Below are 23,801 nucleotides of genomic sequence, written 5' to 3'. Positions count from 1 at the left end.
CCTCAGTGCCTAACGGATAAGGCACTGGCCTCCTAAGCCAGGGATTGTGGGTTCAAGTCCCATCTGAGGTGATAACAAAAATCCTCCCTCTTTCTTTTCCATAAAATGGGTAGATTTATTAAATGCTTCCTCTCAGAAGTTTATGAGGGATTAGGTACTTTGAAACGGTCCCATTTTACTTGTGTACACTTCACAGTCATGTTAGTGTTCTGAAACTGCAAAGTATATTTTTAAATGCCTATTTTTGTGAGATGCGTTTTCGACCGGCCAGAACATATTCCTTTGGAAAAAATGATTTGAATTGGATTGGTGTGAATGTAGTTTCTAGAGGTGGTGACCGGCTTTCAGCTACTTGAATAGGTCAAGCCCGGATTCATAAAACTTATACAACCTATGTGAGTGTGAAAAATTAGCATATGCAGGAAGGAGCAATTTGTCCTACTTTCAAAACAGTTTCACTCCACGTCTGGAAAAATCCAGAGCTATGTAGACCATACAAATGAGCTTTAAACTCATGGGGAAAGAGGTTTGTATGCAAAAAGGAAAACAAAAGCATATCGTACTCATAATTTACTCAATATATAGATTCCAAAAAAGTGCTTCCAGCGAAAAGAGCTGAAAGAACACTATGGGATGTAAACCTGAATACCTTTCAATAATATGTTCTCCATCCATGGATACCACCTAGATGATAAAAATCATCTCAGGTGAACGGATGACTGCGTGGCCTAATGGATAAGGCGTCTGACTTCGGATCAGAAGATTGAGGGTTCGAGTTCCTTCGTGGTTGTTTTTGGCCAATGGTCACACAATCTTCTTTACATTCAGAGTGAAAAAAGTATTTTCCAATACTCTTGTAGTCCTCACTTTCTCATTACTAATCATTAATAAAGTGGTGTACATACTGTAAACTCATTCAGGTTGCATCTTCAGTCTAACTACTTGTGCATTTTAGTGGCATTAAAAAGTGCTTCTATGCCGACGCACTGAATATGTAATAGGTTTGCAGAATTTTGAAGTGACAGAATGGGTTTTTAGCTTAAGTGTGTGTAGAAGAACTGCAAGGTATGTGCCTATGTGTGCATAGAGTGCTACATGTGTAAAATTTGTATGATTTGGGCAGTTAAAGTGCTGATTTTGCCTCCGAGTAAGAAAAGTACTACACAAAATGTATAAAGGATCGGCACATTGGCTGCCTTTGCTGATGCCCCCGTTGCCTAATTTGTAGTGCAATGGTTAAGTTGCAGAGTGTGGTTGAACTTGGATGGGAGACTTGGTGCCTCTTTCCGTGTCCTGCTGATGATAAGGATGGCTTGATACCATTTTCTAAGCCCAGTATATTGAGAAAAGAAGTAAGTGAAGAAGAAGTGTGGAGTCGAAAGTGGTTCTCCAATTTCTCTCCACTTGCTAAAATTGCAAAGTCTCCATTATAGCATAGAAGAGAGCGTTAAAGTCGGGGATGGAAGAGGATGAAAATGGGAAGTTTACTTGTAGAGAGAAGTGAGAAATGCCCTGTGTGCACACACCGGTGTCTGACCATAGAATACATTTAAATAATGCCTCTAGAAAACAGCTACGCATGTGTGCCTCAGTGCCTAACGGATAAGGCACTGGCCTCCTAAGCCAGGGATTGTGGGTTCAAGTCCCATCTGAGGTGATAACAAAAATCCTCCCTCTTTCTTTTCCAGAAAATGAGGTAGATTTATTAAATGCTTCCTCTCAGAAGTTTATGAGGGATTAGGTACTTTGAAACGGTCCCATTTTACTTGTGTACACTTCACAGTCATGTTAGTGTTCTGAAACTGCAAAGTATATTTTTAAATGCCTATTTTTGTGAGATGCATTTTCGACCGGCCAGAACATATTCCTTTGGAAAAAATGATTTGAATTGGATTGGTGTTAATCTTGTTTCTAGAGGTGGTGACAGGCTTTCAGCTACTTGAATAGGTCAAGCCAGGATTCATAAAACTTATACAACCTATGTGAGTGTGAAAAATTAGCATATGCAGGAAGGAGCAATTTGTACTACTTTCAAAACAGTTTCACTTCACGTATGGAAACGTCCAGAGCTATGTAGTGCATACAAATGAGCTTTAAACTCATGAGGAAAGAGGTTTGTATGCAAAAAGGAAAACAAAAGCATATCGTACTCATAAAATTCTCAATATATAGATTCCAAAAAAGTGCTTCCAGCGAAAAGAGCTGAAAGAACACTATGGGATGTAAACCTGAATACCTTTCAATAATATGTTCTCCATCCATGCATACCACCTACATGATAAAAATCATCTCAGGTGAACGAATGACCTCGTGGACTAATGGATAAGGCGTCTGACTTTGGATCAAAAGATTGAGGGTTCGAGTCCCTTCGTGGTCGTTTTTGGCCAATGGTCACACTATCTTCTTTACATTCAGAGTGAAAAAAGTCTTTTCCAATACTCTTGTAGTCCTCACTTTCTCATTACTAATCATTAATAAAGTGGAGTACATACTGTAAACTCATTCAGGTTGCATCTGCAGTCTAACTACTTGTGCATTTTAGTGGCATTAAAAAGTGCTTCTATGCCGACGCACTGAATATGTAATAGGTTTGCAGAATTTTGACGTGACAGAATGGGTTTTTAGCTTAAGTGTGTGTAGAAGAACTGCAAGGTGTGTGTCTATGTGTGCATAGAGTGCTACATGTGTAAAATCTGTATGATTTGGGCAGTTAAAGTGCTGATTTTGCCTCCGAGTAAGAAAAGTACTACACAAAATGTATAAAGGATCGGCACATTGGCTGCCTTTGCTGATGCCCCCGTTGCCTAATTTGTAGTGCAATGGTTAAGTTGCAGAGTGTGGTTGAACTTGGTTAGGAGAATTGGTGCCTTTTTCCGTGTCCTGCTGATGATAAGGATGGCTTGATACCATTTCCTAAGCCCAGTATATTGAGAAAAGAAGTAAGTGAAGAAGAAGTGTGGAGTCGAAAGTGGTTCTCCAATTTCTCTCCACTTGCTAAAATTGCAAAGTCTCCATTATAGCATAGAAGAGAGCGTTAAAGTCGGGGATGGAAGAGGTTGAAAATGGGAAGTTTACTTATAGAGAGAAGTGAGAAATGCCCTGTGTGCACACACCGGTGTCTGACCATAGAATACATTTAAATATTGCCTCTAGAAAAGAGCTATGCATGTGTGTCTCAGTGGCCTAATGGATAAGGCACTGGCCTCCTAAACCAGGGATTGTGGGTTCGAGTCCCATCCGAGGTGATAACAAAAATCCTCCCTTTTCTTTTCCAGAAAATTAGGTAGATTTATTACATGCTTCCTCTCACAAGTTTATTAGGTACTTTGAAACAGTCCCATTTTACTTGTATACACTTCACAGTCATGTTAGTGTTCTGAAACTGTAAAGTATATTTTTAAATGCCTATTTTTGTGACATGCATTTTTGACCGGCTAGAACATATTCCTTTGGAAAAAATGATTTGAATTGGATTGGTGTGAATCTTGTTTCTAGAGGTGGTGACAGGCTTTCAGCTACTTGAATAGGTCAAGCCAGGATTCATAAAACTGATACAACCTATGTGAGAGTGAAAAATTAGCATATGTAGGAAGGAGCAATTTGTACTACTTTCAAAACAGTTTCACTCCACATCTGGAAACGTCCAGAGCTATGTAGAGCACACAAATGAGCTTTAAACTCATGAGGAAAGAGGTTTGTATGCAAAAAAGGAAAACAAAAGCATATCGTACTCATAAAATTCTCAATATATAGATTCCAAAAAAGTGCTTCCAGCGAAAAGAGCTGAAAGAACACTATGGGATGTAAACCTGAATACCTTTCAATAATATGTTCTCCATCCATGCATACCACCTACATGATAAAAATCACCTCAGGTGAACGGATGACCGCGTGGCCTAATGGATAAGGCGTCTGACTTCAGATCAGAAGATTGAGGGTTCAAGTCCCTTGTGGTCGTTTTAGGCCAATGGTCACACAATCTGCTTTACATTCTGAGTGGAAAAAGTATTTTCCAATACTCTTGTAGTCCTCACTTTCTCATTACTAATCATTAATAAAGTGGAGTACATTCAGGTTGCATCTTCAGTCTAACTACTTGTGCATTTTAGTGGCATTAAAAAGTGCTTCTATGCCGACGCACTGAATATGTAATAGGTTTGCAGAATTTTGAAGTGACAGAATGGGTTTTTAGCTTAAGTGTGTGTAGAAGAACTGCAAGGTATGTGCCTATGTGTGCATAGAGTGCTACATGTGTAAAATTTGTATGATTTGGGCAGTTAAAGTGCTGATTTTGCCTCCAAGTAAGAAAAGTACTACACAAAATGTATAAAGGATCGGCACATTGGCTGCCTTTGCTGATGCCCCCGTTGCCTAATTTGTAGTGCAATGGTTAAGTTGCAGAGTGTGGTTGAACTTGGTTAGGAGACTTGGTGCCTCTTTCCGTGTCCTGCTGATGATAAGGATGGCTTGATAACATTTTCTAAGCCCAGTATATTGAGAAAAGAAGTAAGTGAAGAAGAAGTGTGGAGTCGAAAGTGGTTCTCCAATTTCTCTCCACTTGCTAAAATTGCAAAGTCTCCATTATAGCATAGAAGAGAGCGTTAAAGTCGGGGATGGAAGAGGATGAAAATGGGAAGTTTACTTATAGAGAGAAGTGAGAAATGCCCTGTGTGCACACACCGGTGTCTGACCATAGAATACATTTAAATATTGCCTCTAGAAAAGAGCAATGCATGTGTGTCTCAGTGGCCTAATGGATAAGGCACTGGCCTCCTAAACCAGGGATTGTGGGTTTGAGTCCCATCCGAGGTGATAACAAAAATCCTCCCTCTTTCTTTTCCAGAAAATTAGGTAGATTTATTACATGCTTCCTCTCACAAGTTTATTAGGTACTTTGAAACAGTCCCATTTTACTTGTATACACTTCACAGTCATGTTAGTGTTCTGAAACTGTAAAGTATATTTTTAAATGCCTATTTTTGTGACATGCATTTTTGACCGGCTAGAACATATTCCTTTGGAAAAAATGATTTGAATTGGATTGGTGTGAATCTTGTTTCTAGAGGTGGTGACAGGCTTTCAGCTATTTGAATAGGTCAAGCCAGGATTCATAAAACTGATACAACCTATGTGAGAGTGAAAAATTAGCATATGCAGGAATGAGCAATTTGTACTACTTTCAAAACAGTTTCACTCCACATCTGGAAACGTCCAGAGCTATGTAGAGCACACAAATGAGCTTTAAACTCATGAGGAAAGAGGTTTGTATGCAAAAAGGAAAACAAAAGCATATCGTACTCATAAAATTCTCAATATATAGATTCCAAAAAAGTGCTTCCAGCGAAAAGAGCTGAAAGAACACTATGGGATGTAAACCTGAATACCTTTCAATAATATGTTCTCCATCCATGCATACCACCTACATGATAAAAATCACCTCAGTTGAACGGATGACCGCGTGCCCTAATGGATAAGGCGTCTGACTTCAGATCAGAAGATTGAGGGTTCAAGTCCCTTGTGGTCGTTTTTGGCCAATGGTCACACAATCTGCTTTACATTCTGAGTGGAAAAAGAATTTTCCAATACTCTTGTAGTCCTCACTTTCTCATTACTAATCATTAATAAAGTGGAGTACATTCAGGTTGCATCTTCAGTCTAACTAATTGTGCATTTTAGTGGCATTAAAAAGTGCTTCTATGCCGACGCACTGAATATGTAATAGGTTTGCAGAATTTTGAAGTGACAGAATGGGTTTTTAGCTTAAGTGTGTGTAGAAGAACTGCAAGGTATGTGCCTATGTGTGCATAGAGTGCTACATGTGTAAAATTTGTATGATTTGGGCAGTTAAAGTGCTGATTTTGCCTCCGAGTAAGAAAAGTACTACACAAAATGTATAAAGGATCGGCACATTGGCTGCCTTTGCTGATGCCCCCGTTGCCTAATTTGTAGTGCAATGGTTAAGTTGCAGAGTGTGGTTGAACTTGGTTAGGAGACTTGGTGCCTCTTTCCGTGTCCTGCTGATGATAAGGATGGCTTGATACCATTTGCTAAGCCCAGTATATTGAGAAAAGAAGTAAGTGAAGAAGAAGTGTGGAGGCGAACGTGGTTCTCCAATTTCTCTCCACTTGCTAAAATTGCAAAGTCTCCATTATAGCATAGAAGAGAGCGTTAAAGTCGGGGACGGTAGAGGATGAAAATGGGAAGTTTACTTATAGAGAGAAGTGAGAAATGCCCTGTGTGCACACACCGGTGTCTGACCATAGAATACATTTAAATAATGCCTCTAGAAAAATGCTATGCATGTGTGTCTCAGTGGCCTACTGGATAAGGCACTGGCATCCTAAGCCAGGGATTGTGGGTTTGAGTCCCAGTCTGAGGTGATAACAAAAATCCTCCCTCTTTCTTTTTCAGAAAATTAGGTAGATTTATTACATGCTTCCTCTCAGAAGTTTATGAGGTATTAGGTACTTTGAAACAGTCCCATTTATTTGTGTACACTTCACAGTCATGTTAGTGTTCTGAAACTGTAAAGTATATTTTTAAATGCCTATTTTTGTGAGATGCATTTTCGACCGGACAGAAAATATTCCTTTGGAAAAAATTATTTGAATTGGATTGGTGTGAATCTTGTTTCTAGAGGTGGTGACAGGCTTTCAGCTACTTGAATAGGTCAAGCCAGGATTCATAAAACTTATACAACCTATGTGAGTGTGAAAAATTAGCATATGCAGGAAAGAGCAATTTGTACTACTTTCAAAACAGTTTCACTCCACGTCTGGAAACGTCCAGAGCTATGTAGAGCATACAAATGAGAGAGAAAATCGCATCTGGAAATGTTGGGTCTGCCTGAGTGGGTGTGTGCGACCACCCGGTCCATGTCAGTCAGTAAGGGTGTTGATGGGGCCCTGGAGCCTGAAAGTATGGCCCAGGTCCCAACCGTGAAGAGAAGGGGCAGGGGGCGCGGGAAACCGTCCCCCATCGTTCCCGCGGTCCAGGAGGGAGCAGACCCTGAGGGGGATGCCCTGGAACCGACAGGAGAACAAGTGGCCGAACTGGGAGACCTGCCCGAGCTGACCCATTGGCAGCAGGATGGTGGTCCCTCCCGGGAGGAATTTTGTGCTGAACAGAAAGTGTGCCCTTCTCTTGTGGGTATGAGGCAGCAGGCCTCAGCCCAAACGACAGGTGATCAGTCAGGATCACATTGGGTCTACTGGGAGAACGACCTCCTGTATAGCGAGCCTAAGGCTGCTGAACCTGGGTCAGCCCGTGTGCTGGTGGTACCCCAGCGCTTCAGAGCCTTCCTACTGGGGTTGGCTCATGACGTTCCGTTAGCTGGACATCTGGGGCAGGACAAGACCTATGACAGGCTTGTCACCCATTTTTATTGGCCCCAGATGAGAAGGGATTCAGATATCCATTGTAGGACCTGTCAAACTTGCCAGGCAAGTGGGAAAAGTGGGCGGAAGCAGAAGGCCCCCCTCCAACCTTTTCCCGTCGTCAGTACCCCCTTTGAGCGAGTGGGAATTGACATTGTGGGGCCACTGGACCCCAAGACAGCCATGGGCAACAGGTTTATCCTGGTCTTGGTGGACCATGCCACCCGGTACCCGGAAGCCATCCCTCTCCGAACAGTGACGGCCCCCGTGGTGGGACGGGCACTGATGGGTGGTGTCAGACCGGGGCACCAACTTCATTTCGAATTATATGAAGTCTCTGTGGAAGGAGTGTGGGGTAACCTACAAGTTTACCACTCCTTACCACCCTCAAGGTAATGGGCTGGTTGAGAGATTCAACCGGACCCTAAAAGGCATGATCATGGGTCTTGAAGAACCAATGAGGCGTAAATGGGACGTCCTCTTGCAAAGCCTGCTGTTTGCTTACCGTGAGGTGCCACAGAAGTCTCTAGGGTTCAGCCCCTTTGAGCTTTTGTATGGTCACCCGGTAAGAGGACCTTTGAGTCTGGTCAAAGAAGGCTGGGAGCAATCTCCCAGGAAACCTCCCCAGGATGTATATAGTTACATGCTGGCCTTTAGGAACCAGACTCGGCGCTTCAGGGATCTTGCTCAGGCAAATCTGGAGGCCAGCCAGGAAGAGATGAAGCGGTGGTACGATCAGAATGCCACTCTGGTTGAGCTTCAACCTGGTCAGAAAGTTTGGGTCATGGCCCCTGTGGAACCTTGTGCGCTCAAGGACAGGTGGACTGGACCATTTGAGGTTGTGGAGAAAAAGAGCGATGTCACCTACTTGGTGGACTTGAAGTCTCCCAGGAACCCCTTAAGGGTCCTGCATGTCAACCGGTTAAAGCCCCACTTAGAAAGGTCCGAAGTGGGCAAGCTCCTTGCCACAGATGCTGGGATGGAGGAGGAGAGTGAGCCTCTTCCTGACCTCCTGTGTGCAAAAGAAAAAGATGGGTCAGTGGATGGTGTTGTCCTCTCTGACACACTGACCCCTGAGCAGCAGCAAGATTGTCGCCATCTGTTGGTACAATTCCCTGATCTGTTCTCCTTAATCCCTGGTGTCACTCAGTGGTGTGTCCATGATGTGGACACTGGGGACAGCACTCCTGTGAGGCACAAGGCCTACAGGGTGACTGAAAAGGTCAGAGCATATATCAAGGAGGAGGTCTCCAAGATGTTTGCCTTAGGGGTGGTTGAGTCCTCTAGCAGTCCTTGGGCCAGCCCAGTGGTCTTGGTCCCAAAGGCTGCCGCGCCTGGTGCTTCACCAGAACTTCGGTTCTGTGTGGATTACCGAGGACTCAATTCGGTCACCAAGACTGACGCGCACCCCATCCCCAGAGCTGATGAGCTCATCGATCGGTTGGGGGCTGCCCGGTACCTTAGTACGTTTGATCTAACGTCTGGGTACTGGCAGATCGCCTTGACTGATGGGGCAAAAGAGAGGTCTGCATTCTCCACACCAGATGGGCACTACCAGTTCCGTGTGATGCCCTTTGGGATGAAGAATGCCCCTGCCACATTCCAGAGGTTGGTTAACCAGGTATTGGCCGGGCTGGAAGATTTCAGCGCCGCCTACCTGGACGATATAGCAGTGTTCAGCGCCAGCTGGGAGGAACACTTGCGCCACCTCCAGGAAGTGTTGTTGGCCCTGCGCAGAGCAGGCCTCACAATCAAGGCTAGTAAGTGCCAGATTGGGCAGGGTTCAGTGGTGTACTTGGGCCACCAAGTAGGGAGTGGCAAGGTGGCCCCCCTGCAACCCAAGATAGATACCATCCTGGCTTGGGAACCGCCCAAAACCCAGACTCAGGTGAGAGCCTTCTTGGGTCTCACGGGTTACTACAGGAGGTTTGTCAAGGGGTATGGCAACATTGTGCACCCCTTGACCTCGCTGACTTCCAGGAAGCAGCCGAGACTTGTGATCTGGACTGAGGCCTGTCAGAACGCCTTTGACACCCTGAAAACTGCAATGTGTACAGCACCGGTCCTCCAGGCACCCGACTTTTCAAAAGAATTCATTGTCCAGACAGACGCTTCAGAGCATGGTGTGGGGGCTGTTCTAGCACAGATGAATGAGGAGGGCCGAGACTTACCTGTAGCCTTCATCAGCCGGAGGTTACTTCCCAGGGAACAAAGGTGGAGTGCGATAGAGCGTGAGGCATTTGCTGTGGTCTGGGCGCTGAAGAAGCTAAGACCCTACCTGTTTGGGACTCACTTCCGGGTTCAGACAGACCACAGGCCCCTCAGATGGTTAATGCAGATGAGGGGTGAGAACCCAAAGCTGTTGAGGTGGTCCATTTCCCTACAGGGGATGGACTTTACGGTGGAACACCACCCTGGTACAGATCACGCCAATGCTGATGGTCTGTCCAGATTTTTCCGCCTTAGTGATGAGGACTCCCTGGGTGAAGGGTAGTTCTCCCCACATTTCAGCTGGAGGGGACACGTGTTAGACCTGGCATCATTGGCATGAGTCTCTCCTCCATTTTTTTCTGTTTGCCTCCTCTGTTTACGATGTTTTTGCTGGATTATTGCTTTGGGCACTGTGCCACTGCTGATCAGTGCCACAGTGCAAGTGCTCCCTATGTTAAATTGTTGCATTGATTGGTGTTACCATGATTGGCTTGGTTGACTTACTGTTCAGACCCTAGTCTAGTGCACTGCGTGTGCCAAGGGCGTGTAAGTTAACTACTGCTGGTGGGCTTGCAGCACTGGTTGTGCCACCCACAGAAGCAGCGTGTAAAATGTGTCTCAGGCCTGCCACCGCAGCGCCTGCGTGCAGTCCCTGACTGCCATGTCGACTTGGCAAGGAAACCTACTTGCCAGTCTCTAAACCTTCACTTTGCCACATTTCAGACACCTCTATGGTAGGCCCTAGGGCAGGGTGCATTGTTGGTAAAAGGTAGGTCATGCCCTGATGTGTGTGGCATGACCTAATAGTGAATTACAGCCATTTTCGGTTTTCACTATTGAAGGGCTACCTGCCTCCAATAGGCCAGACTGGGCAGACTGATTATTAACTCCATTATAATCTATCTGACTCAGGGAGCATGGTAGCAAGTCGAGTTTAGTATCCCTGAACTCAGAATTTAATAACACACCCTTTAGGATGGATGGTTTTTAAATTCTATGTTCGAAAATAGCACTTTTAGAAAGTGGCTATTTTCTTGTCCAACTATCTACCGGTCTCTGCTGGTTTGGTGTGTGTGTCAGGGGCTGGGTGGCTCCAGAGGTCTGAATGAGTCAGTGTGGGCTGAATGGGGCGTTTACACATAGAGTGAGGGAAGAGTAGCCTGCCCTGCCTGACACAATACTGGCTCCGCCTCCTGCTGGGCGACTGATAGCCCTGCTCCTGCCAGTGACAATACTGGCTCCGCCTCCTGCTGGGCGGCTGAGGACTCTGCCCTGCTCAGTGAATAGGCCAGGTGCCTCTGCCTGGCAACACCCACAACAAACCTGAGCTGGTGGGAATTTCCCTGTTTGGACAAAGGGAACAAAGGAGAAAAGGGGTATAAGAGAAGGACCCCTGAACCAAGAACTCAGATCACTTCTGACAAGGAAACCTGTACCAAGGACAAGAAGCCTGCTGATCTAAGGACTTGCCTCCCCTTTCTGCCAGAGTGCTGTTTTGCTGTGGAGGAACCTGAAAGCTGCTTCTTTATTTTTGCCAAGGAACAAGGAGAGAGGAACTTGGTGTGTACTCTCTGAACACTTGCTAGGAAATCTCCAAGGGCTGGAAGAGTGCCAGTCTCCTGCTGAAGTCACAGGGCCAAAGGACTTCACCATTTGCTGAATTGCTGGAAAGTGTGTTTCCAGTACACAAGGGAAAATCTGCAGTCTCGATGCCAGCAGCAACGCCAGTGAGCAGTGGGTATCGGCCCCGGCTCCAAGTGACCCCGTCTCGACGCCGGTATCAACGCCAGTGAGGAGTGAGTATCGGCTCCACCTCCAAGCGACCCCGTCCCGACGCCGCTGCTGATCGCATCGACTCGACGCCCTTCTCGACGCCGTGAGCGCTGCTCCGGCCCGACATCCCTCGACACCGCTGCGGATTGACCCGACTCCGAGGCACGATCGACGCCGACCTCGACGCCGACATCTCGACGCCGTGGATCATCGTTTTCTTCGTTTCTCAAGGTACTGTACTTGTGGGGTCTGTTGCAACTCCAGGCTCGACGTAGCGCTCCTCGCGGTCGACGCCGAACCTTGGGAATCTTGTAGACTCGACGTCGTGTGACTCCTGTGGGGGTTACATTGTTGCCAAAGAACTGTGCTCAGAAGAATACTTTGCTAAAGAACTATTTGCCAAGAAGAAACCTTACTTGAACTATTACTTTTCCTTCCAAAGAGTATTTATTAAGACTGTGGTATATTTTTGTCGTTATTTGGTCTTGTGCTAAGCCTTATATAAAAATTCTATTTTTATAATAACTTCTGTGTCGTGTCCATCTGTAGTGTATTCACTTTATTACTGTATGTGGTCATAAATGCTTAACACACTGCCTCTGAGATAAGCCTGTCTGCTCTGCCAAGCTACCAAGGGGGTAGCAGGGGTTATCTGAGTGTGTAATCCCCTTTCCCTGACTAGAGTTGGTTGGTCCCTATTTGTCAGAAGTGTATACCTCTGCCAACTAGAGACCGCCGGTTCTAACAGTATGCAAAAAGGAAAACAAAAGCATATCGTACTCATAAAATTCTCAATATATAGATTCCAAAAAAGTGCTTCCAGCGAAAAGAGCTGAAAGAACACTATGGGATGTAAACCTGAATACCTTTCAATAATATGTTCTCCATCCATGCATACCACCTACATGATAAAAATCACCTCACGTGAACGGATGACCGCGTGGCCTAATGGATAAGGCGTCTGACTTCGGATCAGAAGATTGAGGGTTCAAGTCCCTTATGGTCATTTTTGGCCAATGGTCACACAATCTGCTTTACATTCTGAGTGGAAAAAGTATTTTCCAATACTCTTGTAGTCCTCACTTTCTCATTACTAATCATTAATAAAGTGGAGTACATTTAGGTTGCATCTTCAGTCTAACTACTTGTGCATTTTAGTGGCATTAAAAAGTGCTTCTATGCCGACGCACTGAATATGTAATAGGTTTGCAGAATTTTGAAGTAACAGAATGGGTTTTTAGCTTAAGTGTGTGTAGAAGAACTGCAAGGTATGTGCCTATGTGTGCATAGAGTGCTACATGTGTAAAATTTGTATGATTTGGGCAGTTAAAGTGCTGATTTTGCCTCCGAGTAAGAAAAGTACTACACAAAATGTAGAAAGGATCGGCACATTGGCTGCCTTTGCTGAAGTCCCCGTTGCCTAATTTGTAGTGCAATGGTTAAGTTGCAGAGTGTGGTTGAACTTGGATAGGAGACTTGGTGCCTCTTTCCGTGTCCTGCTGATGATAAGGATGGCTTGATACCATTTTCTAAGCCCAGTATATTGAGAAAAGAAGTAAGTGAAGAAGAAGTGTGGAGTCGAAAGTGGTTCTCCAATTTCTCTCCACTTGCTAAAATTGCAAAGTCTCCATTATAGCATAGAAGAGAGCGTTAAAGTCGGGGATGGAAGAGGATGAAAATGGGAAGTTTACTTGTAGAGAGAAGTGAGAAATGCCCTGTGTGCACACACCGGTGTCTGACCATAGAATACATTTAAATAATGCCTCTAGAAAACAGCTACGCATGTGTGCCTCAGTGCCTACCAGATAAGGCACTGGCCTCCTAAGTCAGGGATTGTGGGTTCGAGTCCCATCTGAGGTGATAACAAAAATCCTCCCTCTTTCTTTTCCAGAAAATTAGGTAGATTTATTACATGCTTCCTCTCACAAGTTTATTAGGTACTTTGAAACAGTCCCATTTTACTTGTATACACTTCACAGTCATGTTAGTGTTCTGAAACTGTAAAGTATATTTTTAAATGCCTATTTTTGTGAGATGCATTTTTGACCGGCCAGAACATATTCCTTTGGAAAAAATTATTTGAATTGGATTGGTGTGAATCTTGTTTCTAGAGGTGGTGACAGGCTTTCAGCTACTTGAATAGGTCAAGCCAGGATTCATAAAACTGATACAACCTATGTGAGTGTGAAAAATTAGCATATGCAGGAAGGAGCAATTTGTACTACTTTCAAAACAGTTTCACTCCACATCTGGAAACGTCCAGAGCTATGTAGAGCACACAAATGAGCTTTAAACTCACGAGGAAAGAGGTTTGTATGCAAAAAGGAAAACAAAAGCATATCGTACTCATAAAATTCTCAATATATAGATTCCAAAAAAGTGCTTCCAGCGAAAAGAGCTGAAAGAACACTATGGGATGTAAACCTGAATACCTTTCAATAATATGTTCTCCATCCATGCATACCACCTACATGATAAAAATCATCTCAGGTGAACGGATGACCGCGTGGCCTAATGGATAAGGCGGCTGACTTCGGATCAGAAAATTGAGGGTTCGAGTCCCTTCGTGGTCATTTTTGGCCAATGGTCACACAATCTTCTTTACATTCAGAGTGAAAAAAGTCTTTTCCAATACTCTTGTAGTCCTCACTTTCTCATTACTAATAATTAATAAAGTGGAGTACATACTGTAAACTCATTCAGGTTGCATCTTCAGTCTAACTACTTGTGCATTTTAGTGGCATTAAAAAGTGCTTCTATGCCGACGCACTGAATATGTAATAGGTTTGCAGAATTTTGACGTGACAGAATGGGTTTTAGCTTAAGTGTGTGTAGAAGAACTGCAAGGTGTGTGCCTATGTGTGCATAGAGTGCTACATTGGTAAAATCTGTATGATTTGGGCAGTTAAAGTGCTGATTTTGCCTCCGAGTAAGAAAAGTACTACACAAAATGTATAAAGGATCGGCACATTGGCTGCCTTTGCTGATGCCCCCGTTGCCTAATTTGTAGTGCAATGGTTAAGTTGCAGAGTGTGGTTGAACTTGGTTAGGAGACTTGGTGCCTCTTTCCGTGTCCTGCTGATGATAAGGATGGCTTGATACCATTTGCTAAGCCCAGTATATTGAGAAAAGAAGTAAGTGAAGAAGAAGTGAGTCGAAAGTGGTTCTCCAATTTCTCTCCACTTGCTAAAATTGCAAAGTCTCCATTATAGCATAGAAGAGAGCGTTAAAGTCGGGGATGGAAGAGGATGAAAATGGGAAGTTTACTTATAGAGAGAAGTGAGAAATGCCCTGTGTGCACTCACCGGTGTCTGACCATAGAATACATTTAAATAATGCCTCTAGAAAAGCGCTATGCATGTGTGTCTCAGTGGCCTAATGGATAAGGCACTGGCATCCTAAGCCAGGGATTGTGGGTTTGAGTCCCAGTCTGAGGTGATAACAAAAATCCTCCCTCTTTCTTTTTCAGAAAATTAGGTAGATTTATTACATGCTTCCTCTCAGAAGTTTATGAGGTATTAGGTACTTTGAAACAGTCCCATTTATTTGTGTACACTTCACAGTCATGTTAGTGTTCTGAAACTGTAAAGTATATTTTTAAATGCCTATTTTTGTGAGATGCATTTTCGACCGGCCAGAAAATATTCCTTTGGAAAAAATTATTTGAATTGGATTGGTGTGAATCTTGTTTCTAGAGGTGGTGACAGGCTTTCAGCTACTTGAATAGGTCAAGCCAGGATTCATAAAACTTATACAACCTATGTGAGTGTGAAAAATTAGCATATGCAGGAAGGAGCAATTTGTACTACTTTCAAAACAGTTTCACTCCACGTCTGGAAACGTCCAGAGCTATGTAGAGCATACAAATGAGCTTTAAACTCATGAGGAAAGAGGTTTGTATGCAAAAAGGAAAACAAAAGCATATCGTACTCATAAAATTCTCAATATATAGATTCCAAAAAAGTGCTTCCAGCGAAAAGAGCTGAAAGAACACTATGGGATGTAAACCTGAATACCTTTCAATAATATGTTCTCCATCCATGCATACCACCTACATGATAAAAATCACCTCAGGTGACCGGATGACCGCGTGGCCTAATGGATAAGGCGTCTGACTTCGGATCAGAAGATTGAGGGTTCAAGTCCCTTGTGGTCGTTTTTGGCCAATGGTTACACAATCTGCTTTACATTCTGAGTGGAAAAAGTATTTTCCAATACTCTTGTAGTCCTCACTTTCTCATTACTAATCATTAATAAAGTGGAGTACATTCAGGTTGCATCTTCAGTCTAACTACTTGTGCATTTTAGTGGCATTAAAAAGTGCTTCTATGCCGACGCACTGAATATGTAATAGGTTTGCAGAATTTTGAAGTGACAGAATGGGTTTTTAGCTTAAGTGTGTGTAGAAGAACTGCAAGGTATGTGCCTATGTGTGCATAGAGTGCTACATGTGTAAAATGTGTATGATTTGGGCAGTTAAAGTGCTGATTTTGCCTCCGAGTAAGAAAAGTACTACACAAAATGTATAAAGGATCGGCACATTGGCTGCCTTTGCTGATGCCCCTGTTGCCTAATTTGTAGTGCAATGGTTAAGTTGCAGAGTGTGGTTGAACTTGGATAGGAGACTTGGTGCCTCTTTCCGTGTCCTGCTGATAAGGATGGCTTGATACCATTTTCTAAGCCCAGTATATTGAGAAAAGAAGTAAGTGAAGAAGAAGTGTGGAGTCGAAAGTGGTTCTCCAATTTCTCTCCACTTGCTAAAATTGCAAAGTCTCCATTATAGCATAGAAGAGAACGTCAAAGTCGAGGATGGAAGAGGATGAAAATGGGAAGTTTACTTGTAGAGAGAAGTGAGAAATGCCCTGTGTGCACACACCGGTGTCTGACCATAGAATACATTTAAATAATGCCTCTAGAAAACAGCTATGCATGTGTGCCTCAGTGCCTAACGGATCAGGCACTGGCCTCCTAAGCCAGGGATTGTGGGTTCTAGTCCCATCTGAGGTGATAACAAAAATCCTCCCTCTTTCTTTTCCAGAAAATGAGGTAGATTTATTAAATGCTTCCTCTCAGAAGTTTATGAGGGATTAGGTACTTTGAAACGGTCCCATTTTACTTGTGTACACTTCACAGTCATGTTAGTGTTCTGAAACTGCAAAGTATATTTTTAAATGCCTATTTTTGTGAGATGCACTTTCGACCGGCCAGAACATATTCTTTTGGAAAAAATGATTTGAATTGGATTGGTGTGAATCTTGTTTCTAGAGGTGGTGACAGGCTTTCAGCTACTTGAATAGGTCAAGCCCGGATTCATAAAACTTATACAACCTATGTGAGTGTGAAAAATTAGCATATGCAGGAAGGAGCAATTTGTACTACTTTCAAAACAGTTTCACTCCACGTCTGGAAACGTCCAGAGCTATGTAGAGCATACAAATGAGCTTTAAACTCATGAGGAAAGAGATTTGTATGCAAAAAGGAAAACAAAAGCATATCGTACTCATAAAATTCTCAATATATAGATTCCAAAAAAGTGCTTCCAGCTAAAAGAGCTGAAAGAACAGTATGGGATGTAAACCTGAATACCTTTCAATAATATGTTCTCCATCCATGGATACCACCTAGATGATAAAAATCATCTCAGGTGAACGGATGACCGCGTGGCCTAATGGATAAGGCGTCTGACTTCGGATCAGAAGATTGAGGGTTCGAGTCCCTTCGTTGTAGTTTTTGGCCAATGGTCACACAATCTGCTTTACATTCAGAGTGGAAAAAGTATTTTCCAATACTCTTGTAGTCCTCACATTCTCATTACTAATCATTAATAAAGTGGAGTACATACTGTAAACTCATTCAGGTTGCATCTTCAGTCTAACTACTTGTGCATTTTAGTGGCATTAAAAAGTGCTTCTATGCCGACGCACTGAATATGTAATAGGTTTGCAGAATTTTGACGTGACAGAATGGGTTTTTAGCTTAAGTGTGTGTAGACGAACTGCAAGGTGTGTGCCTATGTGTGCATAGAGTGCTACATTGGTAAAATCTGTATGATTTGGGCAGTTAAAGTGCTAATTTTGCCTCCGAGTAAGAAAAGTACTACACAAAATGTATAAAGGATCGGCACATTGGCTGCCTCTGATGATGCCCCCGTTGCCTAATTTGTAGTGCAATGGTTAAGTTGCAGAGTGTGGTTGAACTTGGTTAGGAGACTTGGTGCCTCTTTCCGTGTCCTGCTGATGATAAGGATGGCTTGATACCATTTTCTAAGCCCAGTATATTGAGAAAAGAAGTGAAGAAGAAGTGTGGAGTCGAAAGTAGTTCTCCAATTTCTCTCCACTTGCTAAAAATGCAAAGTCTCCATTATAGCATAGAAGAGAGCGTTAAAGTCGCGGATGGAAGAGGATGAAAATGGGAAGTTTACTTATAGAGAGAAGTGAGAAATGCCCTGTGTGCACACACCGGTGTCTGACCATAGAATACATTTAAATAATGCCTCTAGAAAAGAGCTTTGCATGTGTGCCTCGGTGGCCTAATGGATAAGGCACTGGCCTCCTAAGCCAGGTATTGTGGGTTCGAGTCCCATCTGAGGTGATAACAAAAATCTCCCTCTTTCTTTTCCAGAAAATTAGGTAGATTTATTATATGCTTCCTCTCAGAAGTTTATGAGGGATTAGGTACTTTGAAACGGTCCCATTTTACTTGTGTACACTTCACAGTCATGTTAGTGTTCTGAAACTGCAAAGTAGATTTTTAAATGCCTATTTTTGTGAGATGCATTTTCGACCGGCCAGAACATATTCCTTTGGAAAAAATGATATGAATTGGATTGGTGTGAATCTTGTTTCTAGAGGTGGTGACAGGCTTTCAGCTACTTGAATAGGTCAAGCCAGGATTCATAAAACTTATACAACCTATGTGAGTGTGAAAAATTAGCATATGCAGGAAGGAGCAATTTGTACTGCTTTCAAAACAGTTTCACTCCACGTCTGGAAACGTCCAGAGCTATGTAAAGCATACAAATGAGCTTTAAACTCATGAGGAAAGAGGTTTGTATGCAAAAAGGAAAACAAAAGCATATCGTACTCATAAAATTCTCAATATATAGATTCCAAAAAATGTGCTTCCAGCAAAAAGAGCTGAAAGAACACTATGGGATGTAAACCTGAATACCTTTCAATAATATGTTCTCCATCCATGCATACCACCTACATGATAAAAATCACCTCAGGTGAACTGATGACCGCATGGCCTAATGGATAAGGCGTCTGGCTTCGGATCAGAAAATTGAGAGTTCGAGTCCCTTCGTGGTCGTTTTTGGCCAATGGTCACACAATCTGCTTTACATTCTGAGTGGAAAAAGTATTTTCCAATACTCTTGTAGTCCTCACTTTCTCATTACTAATCATTAATAAAGTGGAGTACATTCAGGTTGCATCTTCAGTCTAACTACTTGTGCATTTTAGTGGCATTAAAAAGTGCTTCTATGCCGACGCACTGAATATGTAATAGGTTTGCAGAATTTTGAAGTGACAGAATGGGTTTTTAGCTTAAGTGTGTGTAGAAGAACTGCAAGGTATGTGCCTATGTGTGCATAGAGTGCTACATGTGTAAAATTTGTATGATTTGGGCAGTTAAAGTGCTGATTTTGCCTCCGAGTAAGAAAAGTACTACACAAAATGTATAAAGGATCGGCACATTGGCTGCCTTTGCTGATGTCCCCGTTGCCTAATTTGTAGTGCAATGGTTAAGTTGCAGAGTGTGGTTGAACTTGGATAGGAGACTTGGTGGCTCTTTCCGTGTCCTGCTGATGATAAGGATGGCTTGATACCATTTTCTAAGCCCAGTATATTGAGAAAAGAAGTAAGTGAAGAAGAAGTGTGGAGTCGAAAGTGGTTCTCCAATTTCTCTCCACTTGCTAAAATTGCAAAGTCTCCATTATAGCATAGAAGAGAGCGTTAAAGTCGGGGATGGAAGAGGATGAAAATGGGAAGTTTACTTGTAGAAAGAAGTGAGAAATGCCCTGTGTGCACACACCGGTGTCTGACCATAGAATACATTTAAATAATGCCTCTAGAAAACAGCTACGCATGTGTGCCTCAGTGCCTAACGGATAAGGCACTGGCCTCCTAAGCCAGGGATTGTGGGTTCAAGTCCCATCTGAGGTGATAACAAAAATCCTCCCTCTTTCTTTTCCAGAAAATGAGGTAGATTTATTAAATGCTTCCTCTCAGAAGTTTATGAGGGATTAGGTACTTTGAAACGGTCCCATTTTACTTGTGTACACTTCACAGTCATGTTAGTGTTCTGAAACTGCAAAGTATATTTTTAAATGCCTATTTTTGTGAGATGCATTTTCGACCAGCCAGAACATATTCCTTTGGAAAAAATGATTTGAATTGGATTGGTGTGAATCTTGTTTCTAGAGGTGGTGACAGGCTTTCAGCTACTTGAATAGGTCAAGCCAGGATTCATAAAACTTATACAACCTATGTGAGTGTGAAAAATTAGCATATGCAGGAAGGAGCAATTTGTACTACTTTCAAAACAGTTTCACTCCACATCTGGAAACGTCCAGAGCTATGTAGAGCACACAAATGAGCTTTAAACTCACGAGGAAAGAGGTTTGTATGCAAAAAGGAAAACAAAAGCATATCGTACTCATAAAATTCTCAATATATAGATTCCAAAAAAGTGCTTCCAGCGAAAAGAGCTGAAAGAACACTATGGGATGTAAACCTGAATACCTTTCAATAATATGTTCTCCATCCATGCATACCACCTACATGATAAAAATCCTCTCAGGTGAACGGATGACTGCGTGGCCTAATGGATAAGGCGTCTGACTTCGGATCAGAAGATTGAGGGTTCGAGTCCCTTCGTGGTCATTTTTGGCCAATGGTCACACAATCTTCTTTACATTCAGAGTGAAAAAAGTATTTTCCAATACTCTTGTAGTCCTCACTTTCTCATTACTAATAATTAATAAAGTGGAGTACATACTGTAAACTCATTCAGGTTGCATCTTCAGTCTAACTACTTGTGCATTTTAGTGGCATTAAAAAGTGCTTCTATGCCGACGCACTGAATATGTAATAGGTTTGCAGAATTTTGACGTGACAGAATGGGTTTTAGCTTAAGTGTGTGTAGAAGAACTGCAAGGTGTGTGCCTATGTGTGCATAGATTGCTACATTGGTAAAATCTGTATGATTTGGGCAGTTAAAGTGCTGATTTTGCCTCCGAGTAAGAAAAGTACTACACAAAATGTATAAAGGATCGGCACATTGGCTGCCTTTGCTGATGCCCCCGTTGCCTAATTTGTAGTGCAATGGTTAAGTTGCAGAGTGTGGTTGAACTTGGTTAGGAGACTTGGTGCCTCTTTCCGTGTCCTGCTGATGATAAGGATGGCTTGATACCATTTGCTAAGCCCAGTATATTGAGAAAAGAAGTAAGTGAAGAAGAAGTGTGGAGTCGAAAGTGGTTCTCCAATTTCTCTCCACTTGCTAAAATTGCAAAGTCTCCATTATAGCATAGAAGAGAGCGTTAAAGTCGGGGATGGAAGAGGATGAAAATGGGAAGTTTACTTATAGAGAGAAGTGAGAAATGCCCTGTGTGCACACACCGGTGTCTGACCATAGAATACATTTAAATAATGCCTCTAGAAAAGCGCAATGCATGTGTGCCTCAGTGGCCTAATGGATAAGGCACTGGCATCCTAAGCCAGGGATTGTGGGTTTGAGTCCCAGTCTGAGGTGATAACAAAAATCCTCCCTCTTTCTTTTTCAGAAAATTAGGTAGATTTATTACATGCTTCCTCTCAGAAGTTTATGAGGTATTAGGTACTTTGAAACAGTCCCATTTATTTGTGTACACTTCACAGTCATGTTAGTGTTCTGAAACTGTAAAGTATATTTTTAAATGCCTATTTTTGTGAGATGCATTTTCGACCGGCCAGAAAATATTCCTTTGGAAAAAATTATTTGAATTGGATTGGTGTGAATCTTGTTTCTAGAGGTGGTGACAGGATTTCAGCTACTTGAATAGGTCAAGCCAGGATTCATAAAACTTATACAACCTATGTGAGTGTGAAAAATTAGCATATGCAGGAAGGAGCAATTTGTACTACTTTCAAAACAGTTTCACTCCACGTCTGGAAACGTCCAGAGCTATGTAGAGCATACAAATGAGCTTTAAACTCATGAGGAAAGAGGTTTGTATGCAAAAAGGAAAACAAAAGCATATCGTACTCATAAAATTCTCAATATATAGATTCCAAAAAAGTGCTTCCAGCGAAAAGAGCTGAAAGAACACTATGGGATATAAACCTGAATACCTTTCAATAATATGTTCTCCATCCATGCATACCACCTAGATGATAAAAATCACCTCAGGTGAACGGATGACCGCGTGGCCTAATGGATAAGGCGTCTGACTTCGGATCAGAAGATTGAGGGTTCAAGTCCCTTGTGGTCGTTGTTGGCCAATGGTCACACAATCTGCTTTACATTCTGAGTGGAAAAAGTATTTTCCAATACTCTTGTAGTCCTCACTTTCTCATTACTAATCATTAATAAAGTGGAGTACATTCAGGTTGCATCTTCAGTCTAACTACTTGTGCATTTTAGAGGCATTAAAAAGTGCTTCTATGCCGACGCACTGAATATGTAATAGGCTTGCAGAATTTTGAAGTGACAGAATGGGTTTTTAGCTTAAGTGTGTGTAGAAGAACTGCAAGGTATGTGCCTATGTGTGCATAGAGTGCTACATGTGTAAAATGTGTATGATTTGGGCAGTTAAAGTGCTGATTTTGCCTCCGAGTAAGAAAAGTACTACACAAAATGTATAAAGGATCAGCACATTGGCTGCCTTTGCTGATGCCCCCGTTGCCTAATTTGTAGTGCAATGGTTAAGTTGCAGAGTGTGGTTGAACTTGGATAGGAGACTTGGTGCCTCTTTCCGTGTCCTGCTGATAAGGATGGCTTGATACCATTTTCTAAGCCCAGTATATTGAGAAAAGAAGTAAGTGAAGAAGAAGTGTGGAGTCGAAAGTGGTTCTCCAATTTCTCTCCACTTGCTAAAATTGCAAAGTCTCCATTATAGCATAGAAGAGAGCGTTAAAGTCGAGGATGGAAGAGGATGAAAATGGGAAGTTTACTTGTAGAGAGAAGTGAGAAATGCCCTGTGTGCACACACCGGTGTCTGACCATAGAATACATTTAAATAATGCCTCTAGAAAACAGCTATGCATGTGTGCCTCAGTGCCTAACGGATCAGGCACTGGCCTCCTAAGCCAGGGATTGTGGGTTCGAGTCCCATCTGAGGTGATAACAAAAATCCTCCCTCTTTCTTTTCCAGAAAATGAGGTAGATTTATTAAATGCTTCCTCTCAGAAGTTTATGAGGGATTAGGTACTTTGAAACGGTCCCATTTTACTTGTGTACACTTCACAGTCATGTTAGTGTTCTGAAACTGCAAAGTATATTTTTAAATGCCTATTTTTGTGAGATGCATTTTCGACCGGCCAGAACATATTCTTTTGGAAAAAATGATTTGAATTGGATTGGTGTGAATCTTGTTTCTAGAGGTGGTGACAGGCTTTCAGCTACTTGAATGGGTCAAGCCCGGATTCATAAAACTTATACAACCTATGTGAGTGTGAAAAATTAGCATATGCAGGAAGGAGCAATTTGTACTACTTTCAAAACAGTTTCACTCCACGTCTGGAAACGTCCAGAGATATGTAGAGCATACAAATGAGCTTTAAACTCATGAGGAAAGAGATTTGTATGCAAAAAGGAAAACAAAAGCATATCGTACTCATAAAATTCTCAATATATAGATTCCAAAAAAGTGCTTCCAGCTAAAAGAGCTGAAAGAACAGTATGGGATGTAAACCTGAATACCTTTCAATAATATGTTCTCCATCCATGGATACCACCTAGATGATAAAAATCATCTCAGGTGAACGGATGACCGAGTGGCCTAATGGATAAGGCGTCTGACTTCGGATCAGAAGATTGAGGGTTCGAGTCCCTTCGTTGTAGTTTTTGGCCAATGGTCACACAATCTGCTTTACATTCAGAGTGGAAAAAGTATTTTCCAATACTCTTGTAGTCCTCACTTTCTCATTACTAATCATTAATAAAGTGGAGTACATACTGTAAACTCATTCAGGTTGCATCTTCAGTCTAACTACTTGTGCATTTTAGTGGCATTAAAAAGTGCTTCTATGCCGACGCACTGAATATGTAATAGGTTTGCAGAATTTTGACGTGACAGAATGGGTTTTTAGCTTAAGTGTGTGTAGACGAACTGCAAGGTGTGTGCCTATGTGTGCATAGAGTGCTACATTGGTAAAATCTGTATGATTTGGGCAGTTAAAGTGCTAATTTTGCCTCCGAGTAAGAAAAGTACTACACAAAATGTATAAAGGATCGGCACAT

The 23,801-nt window shown here is 42.5% G+C and overlaps 2 non-coding genes across 2 annotated transcripts; both read left to right on the top strand.

The window, feature by feature from the left end:
* Positions 1 to 17,878: 17,878 nt before the first annotated feature.
* TRNAR-CCU (transfer RNA arginine (anticodon CCU)) lies at positions 17,879 to 17,951 on the top strand. The gene has a single exon. It is a non-coding gene; the product is annotated as a tRNA-Arg (tRNA).
* Positions 17,952 to 20,172: 2,221 nt separating this feature from the next.
* TRNAR-UCG (transfer RNA arginine (anticodon UCG)) lies at positions 20,173 to 20,245 on the top strand. The gene has a single exon. It is a non-coding gene; the product is annotated as a tRNA-Arg (tRNA).
* Positions 20,246 to 23,801: the final 3,556 nt, after the last annotated feature.

This window comes from Triturus cristatus, chromosome 4_1, assembly GCF_964204655.1.
Source record: "Triturus cristatus chromosome 4_1, aTriCri1.1, whole genome shotgun sequence".
Taxonomy (NCBI): domain Eukaryota; kingdom Metazoa; phylum Chordata; class Amphibia; order Caudata; family Salamandridae; genus Triturus; species Triturus cristatus.
Note: the sequence above shows the minus strand (reverse complement) of the source record. Positions and strands in the feature narration are given on the sequence as shown.